A 17,359-nucleotide genomic window follows, 5' to 3' on the forward strand; every position below is an offset into this window, starting at 1 on the left:
TCAGCCCTTGTTATTGGTCTGTTCAGGGTTTCGACTTCTTCCTGGTTGAGGCTTGGGAGGGTGTAAGTGTCCAGGAATTTATTCATTTCTTCCAGGTTTATGTGCATAGAGTTGTTTGTAGTAATCTCTGATGGTGGTTTGTATTTCTGTGGAATCTGTGGTGATATCCCCTTTATCATTTTTTATTGCATCTATTTGATTATTCTCCCTTTTCTTTTTTATTAATCTGGCTAGTGGTCTATTTTGTTGATCTTTTCAAAAAACCAGCTCCTGGATTTACTGATTTTTTGAAGGATTTTTTGTGTCTCTATCTCCTTCAATTCTGCTCTGATCTTAGCTATTTCTTGTCTTCTGCTAGGTTTTGAGTTTTTTTTATTTTGCTCCTCTAGCTCTTTCAATGTTGATGATAGGGTGTCAATTTTAGATCTTTCCTTGCTTCTCATGTGGGCATTTATTGCTATAAATTTTCCTCTAGACACTGCTTTAAATGTGTCCCAGAGATTCTGGTATGTTGTGTCTTCATTCTTGTTGGTTTTGAAGAACATCTTTAGTTCTGCCTTTATTTCATTGTTTATCTAGTCAACATTCAAGAGCCAGTTGTTCAGTTTCCATGAAGTTGTGCAGCTCTGAGTTAGTTTCTGAGTTCTGAGTTCTAATTTGATTGCACTATGGTCTGAGAGAGTGTTTGTTGTGATATCCGTTTTTTTGAATTTGCTGAGGAGTGATTTACTTCCAATTATGTGGTCAATTTTTCAGTAGGTGTGATGTGGTGCTGAGAAGAATGTATATTCTGTGGATTTGGGGTGGAGAGTTCTGTAAATGTCTATTAGGTTTGCTTGGTCCAGGTCTGAGTTCAAGTCCTGGATATCCTTGTTAATTTTCTGTCTCCTTGATCTGTCTAATATTGACAATGGAGTGTTTAAGTCTCCCATTATTATTGTGTGGGCGTCTAAGTCTCCCTGTAGGTCATTAAGAACTTGCTTTATGTATCTGGGTGCTCCTGTATTGGGTGCGTATATATTTAGGATCATTAGCTCTTCTTGTTGCATTGTTCCTTTTACCATTATGTAATGCCCTTCTTTGTCTCTTTTGATCTTCGTTGGTTTAAAGTCTATTTTATCAGAGATGAGAATTGCAACTGCTGCTTTTCTTTTGCTCTCCATTTGCTTGGTAAATCTTCCTTCACCCCTTTATTTTGAGCCTATGTATATCCTTGCACATGAGATGGGTTTCCTGGATACAGCACTCTGTTGGGTTTTGACTTTTCATCCAATCTGCCAGTCTGTGTCTTTTGATTGAGGCATTTAGCCCATTTACATTTAAGGTTAATATTGTTATGTGTGAATTTGATCCTGCCATTTTGATGCTAGCTGGTTGTTTTGACCATTAATTGATGCAGTTTCTTCATTGTGTCGATGCTCTTTACTATTTGGTACGTTTTTGGAGTGGCTGATATTGGTTGTTTCTTACTATGTTTAGTCTTCTTTCAGGAGTTCTTGTAAAGCAGGCCTTGTGGTGATGAAATCTCTGAGCAATTGCTTGTTCATAAAGGATTTTATTTCTCCTTTGTTTATGAAGCTTAGTTTGGCTGGATATGAAATTCTGGGTTGAAAATTCTTTTCTTTAAGGATGTTGAAGATTGGCCCCCACTCTCTTCTGGCTTGTAGGGTTTCTGCTGAGAGATCTGCTGTGAGTCTGATGGGCTTCCCTTCGTGGGCAACCTGACCTTTCTCTCTTGCTCCCCTTAGCATTTTTTCCTTCATTTCAACCCTGGTGAATCTGATGATTATGTGCCTTGCAGTTGCTCTTCTTGAGGAATATCTTTGTGGTGTTCTCTGTATTTCCTGGACTTGAATGTTGGGGAATATAGCCTGCCTTGCTAGGTTGGGGAAGTTCTCATGGGTAATATCCTGAAGAGTGTTTTCCAGCTTGGATTCATTCTCTTCACCACATTCAGGTACACCTATCAAACATAGATTAGGTCTTTTCACATAATCCCATATTTCTTGGAGACTTTGTTCATTTCTTTTCACTCTTTTTTCTCTAATCTTGCCTTCTCATTTTATTTCATTGAGTTGATCTTCAAGCTCTGATATCCTTTCTTTTGCTTGGGCAATTTGGCTATTGAAACTTGTGTATGCTTCACGAAGTTCTTGTGTTGTGTTTTTCAGCTCAATCAATTCATTTATATTCCTCTCTAAGCTGTTTATTCTCATTAGCATTTTGTCAAACCTTTTTTCAAGGTTCTTAGTTTCTTTTTTTTTTTTTGACATTTTCCAATAAAAATTTTATTTTTCTTTTAAATGTCCAATGGAATCTAAATCCCAGAGCAATTCTGTGTCCAACATTATTCATTTAAAAAAATAGGGGAACAAACTCTAATTAAACAGCTTAGAAATTTACATTATTTCATTCTCTCCAAGAACTTGTATTTCCATTCCACTCCTGTTACAGATTTTATGCTAGTGTAAGGGGTTTTTTTTGAGACCAAGTTTTGCTCTGTTGCCCAGGCTGGATTGCAGTGGTGATCCTGATTCACTGCAACCTTGACCTCTTGGGCTCGGGTGATTCTCCCACCTCAGCCTTCTGAGTAGCTGGAACTACAGGCATGCACCACCATGCTTGACTAATTTTTGTATTTTTTGTAGAGACATGGTTTCACCATATTGCCCAGGCTGGTCTCCCAACTCCTAGTTCTTAGTTTCTTTGCATTGGGTTAGAACATGATCTTTTAGCTCAGAGAAGTTTGTTATTACTCACCTTCTGAAGCCTGTTTCTGTCAATTCATCAGACTCATCCTCCATCCAGCCTTGTTCCCTTGCTGGTGAGGAGTTGTGATCCCTTGGAGGAGTACAGGCATCTGGTTTTGGGTGTTTTCATCCTTTTTGCACTGGTTTCTTCCCATCGCTACCTGTGGTCTTTGTGGTTGGTGACTTTCAGATGGGGTTTCTGAATGAACGTTCCTTTTGTTGCTGATGAAGTAATTTCTTTCTGTTTCTTAGTTTTCCTTCTAACAGTCAGGGCCCCCTGCTGTAGGACTGCTGGAGGTCCACTCCAGACTCTGCTTGCCTGGGGATCACCTGCGGTGGCTGCAGAACAGTAAGGGTTGCTGCCAGTTTCTTCTTCTGTTATCTTTGTCCCAGAAGGATACCTGCCAGATGTCAGCATGAGCTTCCTTTACGAAGTGTCTCTTGGGTTATACGGGGGTCAGGGAGCTGCTTGAGGAGATAGTCTGTCCCTTCTAGGAGCTCAAGTGCTGAGCTGTGAGCTCTGTTGTTCTGTTGAGAGCTGCTGGGCAGGTATGTTTAAGTCTGCTGCAGCAGAACTTATAACCACCTTTTTTCCCCAGGTGCTCTGTCCCAGGAATATGGGACTTTATTTATAAGTTCCTGTCATTCTGCTGCCTTTTTTCAGAGATGCCCTGCCCAGCGAGGAGGTAGCCTAGTCACTGCTTGCCAGCAGAGGCATTGCTGAGCTGCCGTGGGTTCTGCCTAGCTGCTGTGTGAACGTCCTTGCAGTTTTGTTTGTAGAAGTATAGTTAGAACTGCTTCAGTAATGGCAGATTGCCTCGGTAATGGCAGACTGCCTCAGTAATTGTGGGCTGCCTCAGTAATGGTGGATGCCCTTCCCCCAAAAGAGCTGGACTATCCTAGGTCCAGCTGTGCATGCTGTGAAACTCTCAGTCCAGAGCGTTTCAGATTGCTGGTCTTTGTGGGGATGGGACCAGCTGAGCCAGATCACCTGGCTCCCTGTTTCAGCCCCCTTTTTTTCAGTTGAACGGGTGACTCTGTCTCCCAGGCGTTCCAGTCGCCAGTTGAAACGGCACCCGGATTTGTGTGAGTTTTTGTGCAGAGACCCGCTGCGCTGGCTGAAACAGCCATGCTGGAGACTTGTGGCGCCTTTCCACTCAGGAATCTCCTGGTCTGTGGGCAGTAAAAATTCATTTGGAAATGCGGTAATCACTTTCTCTCTGCATTTTTGCTGGAAACTGCAATCCAGAGCTGTTCCTATTTGGCCATCTTGGATCCTCCCAAAAATAAAGTTTTATTGGCACTCAACCAGGCTTACTCTTTACATATTATCTATGGCTGCTTTCACACTACAATGAAACAGTTAGGTGGTAGTGACAGAGACCTTCCACAAAGCCTGAAAGATTTACTTTCCAGCCCTTTAGAGAGTGTGCAGATCCTGGGCTAAAGGATTGCCCTCTTCCTTTAAAATGCAAACACCCTCCTCTACTCTAGCCACTTCTGAGGTCCCTAATGCCTTTGTGAGAATGTGTGTGCCTGGTCACTTTGGGCCCTGTAGGGAAGAAAGAGCACTGAAAATGGAGGACACCATCCCATTTTCACTTCCAAACAATTGACATATGCCTCAGGTGGAATTCTGTCACTTCCTACTTTGTTTTGGAATTTACCTAAGAGCACCTTAATGCCCTCAACTCCTTAAGACAGGGTAACTGATGTCCCCCTGCTCCCTCCAGGGTTAAGCCCAGTTGAGCCTGGCACAGAGAGATGATTGGTAAACGTTTGTTGAATGAATAAGTGATGAAGCAAGTGAAATCCAGTGAACATATACATAGCTATGTGCATGAGCCAATAAACAGAAGAGACTGAATAAATGAATGAATGAATGAATGAATAAGTGATGAAGGAATCTGATGAAAGAAAGATGTGAATGCGTATGTGAGGGAATTGTTATAATAATGAGGAACTTAATAAAGAAATAAGTATGTAAGTGAATGAAGGAGGGAGAGATCAACAGGGTGGGTGAGTGACATGTGAATGCAGGTTGTGGGGTCTCTACAGGCCCATAAGGATATAAAGGGCAGTGATGCCAAGCTCTGCTGTCTCATCATTTCACCTTGCTTGCTCATGTCCTGACAGCCCTGGGGATTTTGAGCTTAACCAATACCCTTCCCCACTGAGGGTGTGTCCGTGCTTTAGTGCTTTAGTGCTTTGATATCTGGGTTCTGTCAGAAGGACAAAATCAACTGCACCCCTACGCTTGAGACCAAGCAGCCACCGTCCAAGACTGCAGCCTCCATATATGGAAAAATACGCCTTTGGCTGGTACATCCCCAGCCCCATCCCTTCCACGTGCACCAGTTATATAAGACCCAACCCAAAGCTAACCACCCTACAATGATGCATGCTCCAGGGGCAAGAAACAAGCAGCATGTTGGGTTTAGGTGAACTTCATAGCCAAGGTCACCCAACCAGGTAGGAAGACATGGAATCAAAAACACCTTATCCAAAGCAGTTCTCCCATCATCTATCTCTGTTTCCTTTATGGTGTATATTTTATTAGTCTGTTTTCTTGGTTTCTGTATCTTATATGCGTATCTTGTTTTACCTGCCTTCTCCCTAGAATATAAGCTCCATGAGGACATGGGAAGTCCAATAAATATTTGTTGAAAATTAGTGAAACATAGTCTGGAAAGCAAGTAAAGCAAACCAACCTCTTGAACCAGCTACCAAGATATGGTACCCTCTCTCAGTGGTGGACTTAGGTCTGACTTTGTGGCCAAGCCCCACGGGTGGTGACCTTCCACATGCCACTTCCCCTCAGGGGATTAAATTGGTGGTCTTGAAGCTCTTACAGCTTCAAGATCTTCAGCTCTTACATACTAGGTTCCTAAAGCCAGAGGAATGGGCTTCAGATTTTTTTAAGATTCATATAGTTAATGTGAACCTGAGTTCCCTGACCACAACTCTTGAAAAAAAATATTGGCTATTACATAGGAGGCAGTGATTTCATCTGGCCAGTGACCGAGGGGCGAGGTGACACTAGGTGTGGCAACTGGAGATGATCCAGATGCTATCACAGCTCTCCTTCAGGCTTTGCCAAGCCTCAGCTCAGGGCCAAAGCCCAGCCTGACATCCTACTGCCTATGCTTTGGGAAAGTTATACAAGCGTGCCCATAAATCACATTTCTGTCTCATAACAGAGAAATGACTGGGAAATCTCTTCTCAGGCGTCTTTGCAGAGTTCCCAGAAATGGAGTAAACTCTTCCTGGCTTAGCCCAGCAAATGAGGGACAGAGACCTAGAGAAGCCCTTCTCTGAGAGTCCCAGCCCTCACAGAGTCCAGCCCTTTAGAACCTTCCAGCCCTTAGAGCCAGCACCACCTGATCCTCCCTCCAAAATGTACACACTGCCTTGTGTGCTGTAGTTAGGGCTGAGAGGAAAGGCTCTGAAGTCAGTCAAGTAGGTTCAAATCCCAGCTCACCTTACTTGCTGGCTCTGTGGCCTTCAGCATGTTACTAAACACATATTTTTTCCTTGACATTCTCAAGGCAAAATGGGAAAAAATGATAATGGTATTTAGCCCCTTGGTTTGTTGTGAGGATTACATGAGATAATAGAGTGTTTAGGAATGTGTGGCCCCTGGCAAGTATTCTGTAAATGTTAGCTCTTGATGTTGGAACTCTGCTTTGTTTTCTTGCCATCTTATCTCAGTGAGATTACACGCTCCTTTAAGTGCAGGGACTATGCTTTCTTTTCAACCTTCTTTGTCTTTCACATTATCTTACCTAGGAGCATTTGTCAATTGGAGGAGACCAGATATTCCCAAATCATGCCTCTCCAGATGTTACAGGAGGTTCCTTAGTGAAAATCTATGAGCACTAGCTCTCAGCCTTTTGGTGGGAAAAATGACACCCATATTTTGTGGGAAAAGGTAGAGGTAGAGAACATCAAGGAAAGGTAAAGAACAAAAGTAACACCCCTCCCCACAAATATGTCACCACTGTTTGTTGTTACAAAAGTCTTATTACCAACAGAAGAGAGAATTGAAAGGATGGTTTCCTCACATCTGTCCCAGATGGTGCAGAAACTGATCTTCCTAAAAGCAGACTCAACAAACATTTATTGAGTGCTTAGGTATTGTTCTAAAAGGTGGAGATACAAATAAACTTATGGTTGTTGTAAGGATGGGCCAAAAATAGGGATTTTCTCCTTCTTAATGCAAATGCATATTTGCATTCCTTTTTAGCACAGTGAGATAAAAATATCAGGATACCTGGAAACAAAGATTATCTGAAGGATTTTATTCTCCCTTTATTTCCCATCAAATGCAGTGCTCTGAGGAGTGAGCTGCATTAGGTGTCCAAACAGCCTGGGTCCCAAGCTTGTGTGGCTCACTCAGTGATGGGGGAGGACAGCAGAGAGCTTGCGTGCAGGGCAGCCAAACCTCTCTGGGTACCACAGGCTGGGCCCTTGGGGCAGGGATGGTGAGTCTCTGGGGACAGCCAACTAAAACAGTTTAAATCTCATTTGAAACCATGAAAGACGACTGATTTCTGCAGAGCCACACAAAGCCAGCAAGCATGCCATCCAGAAGAAGCTTTAGGTGATGGCTTTGGAAACACACGCCCTTTTTACTTGCTGAGATCACCAAGCCTGTCTCAGAAAGGATTCTTAGATCTTGGTGGACTTTGCAGCCACATTCTAATAATCCCATGAAAAGGAAAAGTTGTCCTATGGCCAACCAAGGTCTCAGCCTCAGTATGGGGGGTTTTCCCAGCTATTATCCAGTGATAATAATTCAGAATATGAAGACAGATAAGCCAACAAGAAGGTATCGGGGAGTGTTTCAAGGCACTATGAGAGCACTGGAGCCTAAGTTTCCAGGAATGTAAATCCTTCATTTATTGAGGGCACTCAACTACCCAAAAAAGAACAGAGGCTGGGCGTGTTTGCTCACACCTATAATCCCAGCACTTTGGGAGGCCGAGTCAGGCAGATCACTTGAGGTCAGGAGTTGGAGACAAGCCTGGCCAACATGCTGAAACCCCATCTCTACTAAAAATACAAAAGTTAGCCAGGCATGGTAGTGTACACTTGTAATCTCAGCTACTCAGGAGGATGAGGCAGGAGAATTGCTCAAACCAGAGAAGCAGAGCAGTGAGCTGAGATTGCGCCACTGCATTCCAGCCTGGGGGATAAAGTGAAACTCCGTCTCAAAAAAAAAAAAAAAAAAGAACAGAGACAACTGCTTTGATAATGGGTGGTGGTGGAAAGCAATTATTTTTTCTCTTTTTTAAATTAAGAATATTAATCGTGGTTACTCTAATATTCTTCGAGAAAATTTTAAATTAATAGATAACAAACACATGGCAGAAAGTAAACTTTCTGAAGATGCTGAGATGAACTTGACATTGCCAAATTATTTCTGGGCTCACTAGATTCCTTAGAAGGGATTTTTTTTTTAATTAACTTTTTTTCATTCTGACTTCAGTTTGATTCACCAGCCATCTCCCTTAAATAACTTGCCTATGGTTACACAGTCTGTGAAAGCATAGCAAAGTGGGGACCTGCAACCGAGTTCCTAACAGTTATGCTCCAGTGTCTCCTGACTGTTTTTGGTCTGCTGCTTTCCCTCATCCACCTCTCCCTGTGGGTCCATAATTCCTTAGTTCAGAAAATAACTTCCATCACCAATATCTCCACCATAGAAAGCTACTTTATAAGGACGTAGGTCATTTAGTCCACATGAGAGGTGAGTGGAGCGTGGAAATTTCTAGATGTCCAGAGACCCCATCTTTGGGATAGTCTTGTCTGGGGGATGTGAGGGCAGGAGCCTGTGGAGGGCAGGAGTCTCCACTGTCTGTGAGTGCAATGGCGTTGTCACAGATCCCCAGGGCCTAGCGCAGGGCTTGGTACCTGGCAGATGCTGAACAAGCATCTTCTGTGAGTAAATGCTATGAGGTGATCTGCAGCAGACTTCAGAGAAACTTTGCATACTTAAGTTTTTATGGCCTTTAATGAGGCCTGGTAAGAGGATTTAACCATAATTACTGCCAAACAGTTACTTCTTCAAGTGGACTGTTAGGATGAGGAGAATAAAGGTTATAATTAAGACTTCTGTGTACCCTGGCATTTCAAAAAGCCCTAACAGTACCCACCCTATCAGTCTCTGCCTTGATGCCCAAATCCTGCTTTGAAAGCAGCAGGACCTTTGGGCTCAGAAAACAGCAGGGGAGACCAGACATGGTGGCTTGCACCTATAGTACAAGCTGCTTGGGAGGCTGAGGCAGGAGGATCACTTAAGCTCACAAGTTCGAGACCAGCCTGAGCAACATAGTGAGACGTTATCTCTACTTAAAAAAAAAAAAAAATTATATGGCCAGGCGTGGTAGTTCACGCCTGTAATCCCAGCACATTGGGAGGCCAAGGTAGGTAGATCACTTGAGATCAGGAGTTCAAGACCAGCCTGGCCAACATGACAAGTCCCCATCTCCACTAAAAATATAAAAACTAGCTGGGTCTGGTGGCACATGCCTGTAATCCCAGCTATTCTGCAGGCTGAGGCACAAGAATTGCTGGAACTTGGCAAGCAGAGGTTGCAGCAGGCCGAGATCGCGCCACTGCACTCCAGCCTGGGTGACAGAGTGAGACTCTGCCTAAAAAGAAGAAAACAGCAGGGGTGTGGCAGGGCAGGAGATATTCTGTGCCCAACCAAAAGAGAAAGTATATTTGTCTTTGTGGCTTGATGTGTGGATTGTGTTTTCTGCTTTTTCCCCAAGAAGCCAATGCAGAGCACAGCTGTAGGGAAGTGCCAGGGATGAAAGCCTCAGGATGCATAAAAACGGTCAACCTAGCATCGGGGAAAGGGAAGAAAGACTCCTAAGTACAAATCCCCCACACTTGGGCTAAACCACCCGTCACTGGGTCTTCCTCAAAGGCAATCTGGATTCTGGTGGCTGGCCTTTGTATCCTAGAGAATAAATCTTTCCTTTTTAAATCCAGTCCAATTGAGGAAGTCCTATTGCCTGCTTCTCCTCCGGAGACTTCTGCTTTGTGTGTCTCCTATGTCATAATAGTGACAATGGTAACCATTTATTGGGTACCTCATATGAGCCAGGCATTATGCAAAACACTTTGCTTGTATGTTCTGATTAAACCCTCATAAGAACCTCATGAGGTAGCCACCATTCTTGCCCTCTTTCATAATGAGGAAACTGAGGCTCAGAGGGATTAAGTCTGAGCCTCCCACAGCCAGTAAGTTACAATGCCAAAACTCAAACCCACATCAGATGGCCCCAAAAGTTCATTCCTTTAGCTGTGGCTGCATAGTCCCTCAAGGAGCTACCAAAGTCCACCCAACAGTGACTGCCCCCATGGGGTTCCTCTTAAGTAAGGCACTGGGACTTTCGGGTTCTCTAAGGACTTGAATTGATGACAGTATGGGAGTCTGCTCTGGCTGGGATTTTCCAAGCCTCTATGTAGATACTCCAAGTACCACCTTTTCTCCCCAACAGGGAGGCCACCAAGCAAATGTTCCCACGGGAACTTTTCTTGAACAAACAGGGCTAAGGAAAAACATTTTACATCTGGTAAACAACTCTTAAAAACCCTTCAGAATAACATTATAACCATTTAAGAAGTAGAATCAGTAATTTAAAATCTTCCTCTACAGAAAACTCCAGACCCAGACAGATTTACCAGTGAGTTCTTTCATACTTTCAAGGAGGGGCTAATTTAACTATTATGTAAGCTATACGTATTATTCCAAAGAGTGGAAGAAAACATTCCCAACTCATTTCATAAAATTATGATAGTCTTACTATCAAAACCAGGAAAAGATGACATAGAAAAGGAAAAGTATAGTTCTGCCTCACTCAGGAACACAGATGCAAAAATCCTCAAGTATATATTAGGAAACCAAACCCAGGAATGCAGGGAAATGGAATATATCATGAGCAAGTTTGGGTTTTTCCTTTAAGATTGAAGGTTGGTTTAGCATTAGAAAATTAACTGATATAATTTATCACATTAACAGCTTAAAGGAGATAAAAAGTGACACATTCAATAGCTACAGAAAATGTTTGATAAAATTGTATATTCATCCATTATATATCAAAAAGTCTTAGCAAACTAGAAATAAAAAGAAACTTACTTAAAGTGATTCACGGAATCTATCTAAAATCTACCGCAAACATCACACTTAATGGTGAAATGTTGAGGGCATTTTCTTTAAGATTTAAAAAAAGAACAGAATGCCCATTTTCATATTTCTGCTCAACATTGTCCCAGACAGCCTGGCCAGCACAGAAAGGTAGGAAAAATGAGTAAAGGGTTAAGTCTTTGAAAGGAAGAAATATAAATGTCATTATTTGCAGATGATATCATTGTCTATATAGAAAACTCAAAAGAATCTAGAAAAAAATATAATGGGAATAAACATGAGCTTATCAAGGTTACTGAATACAAATCAATATAAGAAAGTCAATTGCATCTCTGCACACTAAATAGAAAAATGATTTTTAAAAAGGTACCATTTACAGGAGCAACTAAATTATTTAAATCCCTATGAATAAATATAACAAGATATGCAAGCCCTTTATTGAGAAAATTTATAAAACATTATTGAAAGACATTAAAAATGCTCTAACATAAATGGAGAATTATGAAATTTTCTTGAATGGGAAGATTTAATATTTTAAAGATGTTGATTTTCCCCCAGATTTACCCATGAATTCAAATCCCAGTGGGTCTGTTTGCTATTTGTTTTTATGAAACTTGAAAGGTGATTTTAAGGCTCAAATAGAAGAACAAAAAGCCAAGAGCCAAGACACGTCTAATGAAGAAGAAGATGGAATTTAGTTAGGGTAAAGAATTGGACTTACCCAATCAGATTTCTGTTTTTATTTCAAAGCTAATGAAGATGGCATGGATTTAGCATAGAGATCCTATTAAACCAGTGGAACACACTGGAGAACCTAGAAACAGATACAGCATGGAGACTTGATTTATGACACAGCAGACTTTGCAGATCAGAAGGGAAGGATGAACTATGGTGCTGGGCTAATTGGGTATCCATGTGGAAAAAGATGAAATTGGATTCCTCCCTTGTCAAAAATCAATTCCAGGTGGATTAAAGACTTAAACGTGAAAGTCAAAACTATAAAACTTTTAGAAGACTGTATAGAGAAGTATATCCTTATGACCTTGGGAGGAAAAAAAAAACTTATTGAAGACTGTTTAAAATCGTGAACCATAGGGAATGTATTGTAATTTGACTCTATGAAAAATAAGAACTTCAGTTCATCAAAAGATACCACAGAGTAAAAATACAAGCCACAAAGAATTCATATCCAATATATTGGAACTCCATAATTCAATACAAAAACAATAAATAACCCCATGGAGGAGGGGGAGACAAAGGACATAAACAGGCATTTCGTATAACAAGAATGGCCATAAGTATTTGGGGAAAAAAAAAACCTAAAGCTCACTGGTGCTCAAAGAAATTAATTTAAAACCACAATGAGATAGCATTTCACACCCACCCAAACTGCAGGTATTAAAAAAAGAGGCCTTCCCACATGCTGGTGAGATTGTGGGGTAACTAGTTGTCATTCACTGCTGGTGGAAGTGTAAATTGTTACAGCCACATTGGGAAACAGTTTGTTATTGCCCAATAAAACTGAACAGGCTCATACCCTGTGGCCCATCAATTCCACTCCTAGATGTACATCCTGGAGAAACTCTTGCACATGTGCACAGGGGACATGTACAAAAATGTTCATAGTAACATCACTCATAGCAGCCCCAAACTGAAAATTGCCCAAATGACACATACATGACAGAATGGTTAAATGGTCATAGAGTCACAGAATGAAATATAAGAATCGACAGTGAAAATTAGCCACAAACATGTGCAAAAACTTCCTGTTAAGCAAAAGCTGCAAGTCACAGAATATACACATTGTGAGTCTGTTCACACAATCTTCACAAATAGGCAAAACTAAAGAGCATTCTGTTTAGGGATATATGCCAAAGTGGCAACAACACAGGAAAGCCTTGAAATGATTAACACAAACTTTAGCATTATAGTTACCTCTGGGGTAACTTGGAGAGAGACTCGATTTCTGTTTTTATTGGATTTCTTAAGTAGGGTGGTATGTATGCAGATATGTTTTATTATTATACTTTAAATGACACAAAATATATACACTTATTTGTATGCATAATATATCTATAATTTTATATTTTAATAACAAAGGGGAGTTACAGTCAAACCAGAAATGGGAAGTGGGAAGTAACAGGGTAGGGGGATTGGCCAGGAGAGGCACAAGGTCAAGGGTGATAAATAGCGTGACCTGCTCAAAGTGCTAAGAAAAGACCCCACTGAAGTGGAGCAGGGGTAGGGGGAGAAGGTGAAGGAAGATGAGGCTGGAGAGCAAAATGGGAGCAGATCACAGAGGATCTTCCAAACTTTGATGGCTACTTGGGAACTGTAAATTCAGTAGTCTTCACAGCATTATACAACATAACCCCTGCAGACCTAGCTATGTACTTCGGAAAAAAGTATTTTCAAGATGAAGCTAAAGGGACCTGCTGACAGCTCATAAATGAGTTCTCTCTCTCAGACAGTGTTTTTACTTTCAGGACAAATAAATAGCTCTGGGTGGCTGCTCCTTGCTCATCAAGAACAGGGAGGGTTGCAGGCGGGGCTGGCTCTGAGGCAGGCGTAGATGGAGAAGGGCTGATAGCCAACTGGCAGCCGGAGCTCTGACTCCCTCGGATCTGCCCCGCCAGGGAAGGGTAGGGAAAAACAAGCACAAGTAGCTTTATATTCCACCTGCCTGCAGACCTATTCTGTATTACTAGGGACACCGGACGGGAACAGTGGTCATCCTATCCATGAGCATAAACACATATGCCTCATATATATGACCCCTTTAGCCACACGGAGACCTGGAAATGTTCATCTTGGGCTCTGCAGAAAGGACTCTGAGCCTAGAGTCCTTGCTTCTGGTATCAAGGTCTCCACCAATATGGCCACTTTCTGAAAATTGTGAAATCTTTTTACCTCAGTTTCCCCATCTATAAAAATGGGGATAATGATCATGGGGCCCATGTATAAATTAGCACTGGAGTCATAGCAGGTGAGGGTGAAGCAGCCCTCGGAGGTCCAGGCAGGCCTCTCCTGCTAGCTCCCAGAGCACCCTGATCTTCCCCGACCCCAACAAACACCAGGCTGACACAGTATAGTTATAGGTATATCCCTTCCCAGCATACACTGTGAGTGCCACATGAGAACAGAGCCCTGTGTGTCCCGCTTACTGCAGTAATCCCAGTGCCTGGCATAGCGCCTAGGACCCAATAAGGTCCACACACAGCGATTACCAAATGTGGCTCTTAACTCATTTTGAATCTATAGAGAGGAATGAGCTTTCAACTTTATAAAGTCAGACGGGCAACTCTAGCCTAGTGGTGGGTACAGAAACTACCAATACCTAATTTTCTCTCTAAAATGCAGTCCTAGGCCAGGTGCAGTGGTTCGTGCTTGTGATCCCAGCATTTTGGGAGGCGAGGCGGCCAAATTGCTCGAGCCCAGGAGTTGGAGACCAGCCTGGGCAACGTCGCAAAACCCCACTTCTACAAAAAATACAAAAACCTTTCTGGGCATGGTGGTGCACACCTGTAGTCCCAGCCACTCAGGAGGCTGATGCAGGAGGATTGATTGAGCCTGGGAGGCTGAGGCTGCAGTGAGCCGTGATTACACCACTGTACACTAGCCTGGGTGACAAAGCAAGACCCTGTCTCAAAAAAATTAAAAGTGAATAAAATAAAATGTAGCCCTTCTCTCAACCCTGAGTGAACACTGTAGGTTCAAGGCCCTTGTCAGATTTGGGGAATACCAAGTGTAGTACCATAACCAGCTTTAGATTAGTTCACACTCTGCTGGGGAAGACAGTCACCCCATGCCTGCCAAGTTACCAAAAGGCAAGAGCCCTGGAGGAAATAGCTGAGATCCACGGCATGGGTTGGGTGGGGAAAAACAAACGTACATTGGAAAGGTGGGGAGGTTTTCCTCTAGAAGAGAGGAGCAAGGTTGCTACAGACACTCATCCCCATGCCTACCACATTCTTGGGTCCTGCTCTCAGTCCAAGACCTTGCCAGGCTGTCCCATAAGAAGTACTCCACCCACTCTGTCCCCACCCTATGTGGATCAAAGTAAGTCGTATCTATTGAGCACTTACAGTGTGTCAACCTGTGCTAAATAATTTATGTGGATTATTTTATTTAACCCTCATAACCACTCTAAGGGAGAAATACCATCATTGCCCCATTTTACAGATTTTGAAGAAATAGAGGATCCACAGAATTTAATCACTTGCTCAAGATCGCAGGTCCTGGTAGATGGTAGAGCCACTGGCCTGAGTCCTAAGTTGGGCCTCCTCTCTGGACTCCTGAGAGGTAGCTGCATTTTCTATACCTGTGTGGCTGATGGTGAAGGCAGCAGGGCAGAGCACTGCCAGAAACTCTGTGCCAGGAGGCTTCATACCCTCTTACTCCCTCACTTAGCACCTGAAGACCTGGAAATTCCCAGAAGCCACACAGCTGTGGATTCTGCTGTGGCAGATAAAGACTTCTTTTAGATGAGTCATATCCTTCAAAAGGGAGGGAAAAAATGTGTCTAGATTTCTGCAGAAATGCCCGTCCCCACTATACCCACACACCCATACTTAACCCTGATCTTGCTCAAGACTCTGAACCCTGGGCCACAGAGCATCGGTTGCTGGAGAACCTCCAAGCCAGCCTCTGTGGCACAGCACCCAAGGTCACAACTGACCCCAGGGAAAGGAACCAGGGCCAGGCCCATTCACTCAGAAAGGCTGGGCCTCCTTCTTCAATCACAGTGACAGGAGCAGACTTGTCTCCTCAGAAGCTGGCCATCCATCTACCTAGCTGTCTTCACTTAACCAGGTGGGGCCTGCCTTTCTGTCTTGTTCTGCCTGTCTTCTTTCCCACCCAGTTTCTCTCTCTTCTCCGCCTATGTCTGTCTCATAGGTGTGTAGTGGTATCTCACAGTGCTTTTCATTTGCATTTCTCTGGTAATTACTGATGTTGAGCATATTTTCATGTGTTTATTGACCACTCAATATGTCATCTTCTCTGGTCTCTGTTGCCCATTTTTATTGGGTTGTCTTCTTATGAATATATTGTGAGAGTTTCTCCAAACTGTATTTATCTCCCCCTTTCTCTTTTCATTCTTTTTTCCTCTCTCTCCAATCATTCATTCGTTCATGTTTCCTTTGCCTTATTGATTGAGCCTCCGATCCATGGGTTCCCATTCTTGGTTTCTCTCCTATTCAGGTGGCCCCTACCATGACGGTTACTTACTAGCTGCTCTCTGTGAAGCTGAGCAGTTCCCATCCCCTTCCCTGGCTAATTCCAGAGCTCGAGCTGAGTCAAGCTAAGACCCCTTGGATGTTTCCTGTGGCCTTAACCAGATAATGTAGTCATGTTTTTAACAGTTATTGAGGTTTAATTATATACAATAATGTTTAAGCATTTAAAGTATACAGTTCAATAACTTTTGGTAAACATATACAGCATGTGATCACTACCAACATCAATATATCAAATATTTATCTCAAAAAGCTCTCTTGTGCCCCTTTGCCATCAATCCTCTCTCCCCACCCTGGCTCTTGGCAACCCTTAATCTGTTTTCTGTCACTATAGTTATGGCTTCTTAAAATCTTATATAATTGGCATTATGTAGTATATAATCTTCAGCATCCTGCATCTTTTAGGGCACTGTTAAGATTCATCCTGCTGTTGCATGTACTACTGAGGAGTACACCACTGTGGTTCTACCACAGTTTGCCTATTGATTTACCAGTTGATGGGCATTTGGGGTGTTTCTAGTTTTTGGTTAAAATGAGTGAAGTTGCTCTGAACATTAATGTACAAGTCCTTGTATGGACATGTTTTCATTGCTCTTAAGTAAACATTTGTAAGTTCAGTTGCTGAGTAGTATGGAAAGTGTAGGATTGACTCTATAGGAAATGGCCAATCTGCTTTCCAACATAGCCTGTACCATTTTGCATTCCCATTAGAAGGATGTGAAAGTTCTAAGTGCTCCACATCCTCACCAACACTTGGTATGGTTGGTCTTTTTAATTTTAGCCATTTTCAGAGGTGTGTAGCAGTATCTTATAGTGCTTTCAATTTGCATTTCCCTGGAAATTATTGATATTGAGCATATTTTTATGTGTTTATTGGCCACTCAATATATCATCTTCCGTGGTATCTGTTGCCCACTTTTATTAGGTTGTTTGTCTTCCTATGAATGTATTGTGAGAGTTTCTCGAAACTGCTTTTACCTCCCTTTATTCTCCTTTCTTCCTCCCTCTGTTCCTCTGGATCTGTCATTCTCCCATGGTATCTCTGTCCCAGTTTTACCCTATGCCATTCTCAGGGTCTCCCACTGTCTCCCCCCTCCCCCTTTCTTTATTGCTTCCTTCCTCTTCCTTCTCATGTCATCTCTTCTCTTCTCTTCCAGGATGCTTTAAAACCTGAGAATTTCACATCCTTTCCCATTCTATATTAGAAATAA

The 17,359-nt window shown here is 42.5% G+C and overlaps 1 protein-coding gene and 1 long non-coding RNA gene across 5 annotated transcripts in view; both read left to right on the forward strand.

Moving 5' to 3' along the window:
- Positions 1 to 7,804, forward strand: part of LOC116527790 — a 25,841-nt gene extending 18,037 nt beyond the window's left edge. The window contains exon 3 of the long non-coding RNA XR_004258747.1: positions 7,682 to 7,804. This is a non-coding gene — a long non-coding RNA (uncharacterized LOC116527790). The remainder of the gene's footprint in view (positions 1 to 7,681) is intronic.
- SH3RF2 (SH3 domain containing ring finger 2) overlaps positions 1 to 17,359 on the forward strand; it is a 150,139-nt gene that overhangs the window by 97,620 nt on the left and 35,160 nt on the right. The gene's annotated exons all lie outside the window — the stretch shown is intronic.

This window comes from Sapajus apella, unplaced genomic scaffold (genome assembly GCF_009761245.1).
Source record: "Sapajus apella isolate SASKATOON/1434 unplaced genomic scaffold, GSC_monkey_1.0 scaffold1, whole genome shotgun sequence".
NCBI classification, from domain to species: Eukaryota; Metazoa; Chordata; class Mammalia; order Primates; family Cebidae; genus Sapajus; species Sapajus apella.